Raw genomic sequence first — 6,525 nt, 5'->3', positions numbered from 1 at the left:
CAGTTATTTGGGATCCTGTTCCCATCAATAACCATTCCATCCAATGGAACGAGCGCAGTATTCTTGCCAGAGAAGGTCATCGCCCATCACGATTATGAATAAGGAAGGTAATTCACATCAAGAAAACAGCTAACACAACGAACAGAGACTCGGGCCAATAATAATTCTTTTACATAATGATCCCATAAGTGACTCTCTCACGTCCAGCGTCATACCGCCATCTATTTATTTATTTATTTCATTTATTTATTTATTCTCCACTCATGGGATGGATTGCCCTGGTCAGCTAAAAGCTGGTTTTCACATGGGTCCAACCAAAATACAAAACATGCCATCAGTACAAACAACAAATCAATCAATAATATACAACTGAAATTACATAAAAAAGCCAGAATGGCATAAGCTAAACAATTTAACTAAGGAAAAAAAACACCTACATACTAAGAAATTAGAAACCATATAATATAATCAACATCAAAAATCGAGGAATAGGGGTGGGGGATTGGTGAGAAAAATCGTTCTTGTACAATCTCAATTAATAATCTACTGATTTTGTTGACTCATTATCCTGCAAAAATATGTATATCGGGGCTGTGATTTACGTAGCGTTTGAATGCTTCAATTGATACAATTGTTGAAGAGGGATAATGAAGCTCATTCCAAAGTTTGGCCCCTCGATAAGATAGGGACCGTTTACCATAGTTGGTCTTCGGTTGAATGAGTTTCAATTTGGACGGGCCGGACCTTGTGCTATAAGCAGTCTGTCGAAAACAAAACATTTGATTTAAATAGGGAGGGTATAATTCATGTAATGAACGGTACATTGTACATGCCAGTTGTTTAGCCCATCTCACATGTAGCCGATCTAATTTCAATGTGTCATATAAATCATCAGAAGGATGCATATAATCAACATTCATAACAATACGAAGTGATCTATTTTGTAGTATTTGTAATTGCGAAAGGTAAGATTTGGAGGCATTTGCCCAAACCGGACTACAATAATCAAAGTGACATTGCAAAACTGATTTATAGAATAACAAGGCAGTGTCATTACTAATATACGGCCGCAATCTCTTGAGAAGATACATACATTTAATAACTTTTTTCTTAACATGATCGACCTGATTATGCCATAAAAGGTTTTGGTCAATAACAACCCCTAAATACTTACAAGCTTCAACCTTTCTAATTTCACTGTCATCTATATAAACATGGCAATCATTAAAGAGGTTATTAACTCTTTGTAGCCTTTGGCGTGAACCAATAAACATCACTTCACATTTCTTTGGATTAACCATAAGCTTATTATCTTTTAACCAATTTAACAAACTCAACAAATCTTCATTCAATTTTCTTGTAATGTCCCTTGGATCTTTGGATGAGGTGAATAAACAAGTATCGTCAGCGTATAAAGCTAGATCACAACAGTGTGCATTATTCGGCATATCATTAACAGAAATAGAGAAAAGTAGGGGGCCCAATAAAGAACCCTGGGGTACTCCGCATACTATATCTTCTTCATCAGAAATGTAGCCATTTACAGAAGTGAATTGTTTCCTACCAACAAAATAATTCTTAAACCACTCCAAAGTTATTTCACTGAAACCATACATTTCTAATTTTTCTAATAATGTTTTATGATCTACCGTATCGAACGCCTTTTTTAGATCAATCATTACCACCCCAACTATATTACCGTTATCAATTGCAACCAACCATTTATCACAAACATTTAGAAGGGCACTCTGAGTCGAATACATTGGCCTAAAACCCGATTGACAATCAGATAAAATATTGTTCTCCGTTACATAATGAAATAATTGCTTATAAACAATCTTCTCCATTATCTTAGCTAGGATAGGAATGACAGAAATCGGACGATAATTCTCCATGCATGTCTTATCACCTCCTTTAAAAATTGGGGTTACACGTGCACATTTCCATTGACTGGGAATTATACCCGTACGTAAAGATTGATTAATGATGTGTGTTACTGGAGGGGAAATAATAAGAGCTACATGTCTAAGGAGCTTGGCTGGGAGATTATCCGGTCCAGTTGCTTTATTCAGCGGCAACGTCTTAATTATATTTTCAATCTCATCCACTGTAACATCATTAAAAACAAATTGAGCCTTATAAGAACTGGGGGATTCAGTGTGACGCCTCTTTACATTACCATCAAAATTATCATGCAAAACTTTACCAATTGTTACGAAATATTCATTAAAGGCATTTGACACCTCTTGACCATGAATGTAATTATCATTCACCTTGATAGAAGAAGCACCGCTGTCAGCTTTCTTTTCAGGCGCCAAGTAACGAAGAGTTTTCCATACCTTTTTAACATCTCCTACGGCAGATTCAATATTAGTGGAAATGAAATTACGTTTTGCTTGACGAATATGGCTTGTAACTATATTTCGAGCTTTTTTATATTTTTCCCAATCATCTATGCTTTTAGATTTTTTGGCTTTATATTTCAAACGATCTCTTTTGCGAATTAATTGTAATATGTCGATTGTCATCCAGGGAGATTCTTTTTGTTTAATTCGTGTATTCCTGAGTGGGGCGTGTTTATCAACAATTGGCATTATTAATGAGAAGAAAGCTGAACAAGCTGCTTCTGGATCTTCCATTTGATAAAGTGAATCAAAATCAATATCTTTCATATCCTTCCTAAAGACCTCCTCATCGAATCTCTTTAAACTTCTACCTTTTTTGTATTTATGACTTACATTATCACTGCAACTTAGCTTTCCTAAGACACAATATATCATGTAATGATCACTCATCGATACTTCGACCACTCCGCTTTTGCTTATCTTTGATTTACTATTACCAAATATCAAATCAACTGTTGTCGACGAGTTGCTTGTGATTCGAGTATAATCATTAATATACTGAGTGCAATTATAACACTCCATAATATCGACAAGCCTTTTAGTATGCCAAGCCATACACTTATTACTCACATCACAATTCATGTCCCCTAGTATATAATAAGGAAGTTGCATATCATCAATATTTTGCATTACATGTTCAAAAGCATTAAAAATCTCAAGTTTCGAGTTTGGTGGTCTATACCAACATATTACAAGAAAAGACTTTTGTTTTTGAAGTTTGATTTCAGTAACAATTATTTCCAAATCCATATTTTGACAGAATTCATCCTTCCGTACAAATATGATATCATTTTTAATAAACATAGCAACTCCTCCTCCGTTCCTATTTCGGTCGCGTCGTAAACATGTATAACCAGGAATAGACACCTCATTATCATCAATGCTTGAGCATAAGTGAGTTTCACTGAGAGTCATTATGTCTATATCACTTTGAGTAACTATAGATCTTAATTCATCAATATACTTTAATAACGACAAACAATTTAAATGGGCAATTTTCAGTCCCTTATATGATTGCAGTCTATTTAACTCAATTTGAACAGGGTCATCAAACACGTGATCAGAATTAAGTGACCGATTTAAAACAGGGTGGTTTACGTCATCAAATGATTCATTAGAAATGGATGTGTTTGAACAATCAACTAGTGGTAAACCCTTCCAAAGACAGGCATCACATGTCCAGTCATCATTTGATCGAAAGAACGATTCTGATTCACTTGAGCATTTCAGATGACCCCATTCATTACAAACAATACACAGCATAGCATTTTGGTTATTTCTCACCGTTTTTTTACAGAAGGTACAGGGATATTTGGGAGGCATTAACTAAGTTAAATTTACGTGTAGCTAAATTAATACAAAATGTACATATTTAATATCTTTAGATATATATATATACAATATAAAACAGCTTTATTTGTATTGTGATTGTGAGGCACAAATGTCAGCAAATTGGCCAGCTGTGTAAGTTCATAGTCCATTTAAGTCACTCTCGTTCCGGATTACTTTGTTTATTGTTCTTCCATTTGTTGCCGTGACTTTCGCGATTATACGACCATCACTGGACCACGCGGATTGGACCTTGCTTTTTTTCTTAGCACTATTGAGAAGATGGAGATTTGCTTTTGTCAACTGTTCCTGAATTACGATGTTGGAGCCTTTCAGAAGGCGACGATGAGAGATTACGGCATGGCGAGTTCTATACGAGGTAAACTTCACCACAATGGGGCGTGGTCGCTTCATGGCGCGCGCACTATTCTTCCCCGGAGATCCTCTGTTGGGATTACCCAAGCGATGAGAGCGGTCAATGTCCTGCCTGGAGATGTTCAGCCCGAGTTGATCGTTTGCGATGCTACAAATGAGGTCATCCGTGCTTTCTTTGTCTTCTTCTTTGACACCGAAGAACTGCAAACAGTTTCTACGTGAATACTGTTCCAGGTCCGCGGTTGATAGACGTAGATTGTTAATTGTTGAGCGTTGATCCTCTACAATGGCAGAAAGGCGAGCTATCTCTTTGGATTGAGATTTGTTTTGTACCTCGACGTCCATCAGTCGCTTCTCCTGTTCATCCAAGCGATTTTGCAATCTCTCGAACAGTTACTCCCTCCGAACGGCTTCCTGAATAGTGACGTGAATCGACGTATGCAGCTCTTTGTTTTCTTTTTGAAGGCGCGAAAACAAGTCATTAATGAGCTTTTCAGTGGCGTCATCAACCCCAGCCGCCGACGTCGCCATATTGGAACTGATGATAATTTACTTTGATGTCAAATATAATGGGTAATTGTTGATAACTTGACATCCAGTTTGTTTCAGATCACAGAAAGTCAAATTTGAGTTAGCGACATATAAGCGGAAGATAATTGAGGTTCATGAACGGGGGGGGGGGGGGGGTCCGTTGATTCCAATATACTGCAATCACGGTTGTGTTTCGTAAGATTCATATAATTGAAGGGGTCGGTGCAATATAGTGCTAACCCACACTTTTGTCAAAATCGAGTTACACGCATTTTCATAATCCTTATCCTTCACTCTAACCTCCGTGAAAATATCATAGTTTAAATCAACCAATAAGATGGTAAAAATGCATGCATTCATGTTTTATTAATGTACAATGTATGGACTGTTCGAACATTCAACAGCGATTATCTCAAAATGACTATTTTGTGGGTTAACACTATATTGCACCGACCCCTTCAATTATAAAGTCATTAACCTCATATCAGTGCTTCATAAACGTATAACGATTTGCCACACTCACAGATGTCACTAACTTGATAAATGTCACATAATGGCAGCAGAAATCTCGGATACAATTATGCTTACTATGAAGGCCAATCCTCGTCCGGTCACTGGTGGCTGACACGCGCTAAGCATACATGGGACTGGGATCGATGATATAGGGTCCACTCAGGTTAGCAAAGTTCACGTTATACCAGGATTTTCACCAAACTGTCACATTTCCAAGTTCATTTTCCACACATTTCTCGTCACAGAAGAGATTTGAACATATTCAATTATAATCCATGTAACGAATCGCCGAACCAAAAGCTGATTTTTGTCGGTAGGCTAGAGCGACTTCATCTTGACTCCTCAGCCTCCTACCGTTTTTCGTTTATCCACGACGCAGTGTGGAGAAGTCACCAGTCGGAGGTTCATTCATTCATTCATTCATTCATTCATTCATTCATTCATGTTTTGTTTTGTTTTCATTTCCAATCAATACACATAGGTAATACACTCCAAATGATTTCATATCTTGGAACATAATAATACATATTGGTTCTTAAAGGACTTGATGGAAATGAAAATTGAGGGGCTGCTTAAAAGCGAAGTTGTATTGTGCAGTCCCCTCACTTACGTTACATTACGGTACTACAATACATTTATACATGGCTTACAATATTACGATACATGTACCGTATACAAGCCTATCATTGAAAGTATACAGTTTTCATTTAATCGAATGGGATGGTAACTTGAAAATGTTATCTAATTTCAAAGGTTCAAATGTTACGTAAAATACAACCAAAACTGTCTCTAATTTTCTCTTAAATACAGCAAGGCGTGGTGCATCTTTTAAATCATCACTATTGGTTCCGAAAGCTCGGTTCTGTACAAAAAGTATTCTGGGCGAAGATGATGTAGAGCAAAAGTCAATGAAATTCATCGGATTTTATGGTCGGATACATTATGGAAATTTACATGTCTGCAAAACACATCACTAAATACTTTGCAACTTTTCATGCCATTTTTTCTAAAATTAAACATCAAGTGTCCTAATTGATATGGATTTAACTCTTTAACATATAGATTTTTCCTAGTCAAAAGCAATTCGTCTCTGTGGTCACATGAACCTTGTAAGTCATTTTTTTGTTTGCATTTCCATTAAGTAATCAAGGAAAATTATATACATTGCATTGACGTAACTTATTTGTAATAATGATAAAAAAGAAATGAACAAAATACATGTGATTACGAGTAACATCAATGCATTTTTAAAGGTATATATGCACAATACAAGGATTGGTATACGTGATACAATATACAGTAGAGGGTCCTACTAAAGAGCAAAACATGTACGGTTCGGGACCCTTAGAAAATTCATAAGAGAACGAATAAT

The sequence above is a fragment of the Diadema antillarum genome, unplaced genomic scaffold (assembly GCF_040938485.1).
Source record: "Diadema antillarum isolate AM-2024a unplaced genomic scaffold, OU_Dant_1.0 seq00002195_RagTag, whole genome shotgun sequence".
In the NCBI taxonomy this organism is placed as follows: Eukaryota; Metazoa; Echinodermata; class Echinoidea; order Diadematoida; family Diadematidae; genus Diadema; species Diadema antillarum.
This window is presented reverse-complemented; position numbering follows the sequence as displayed.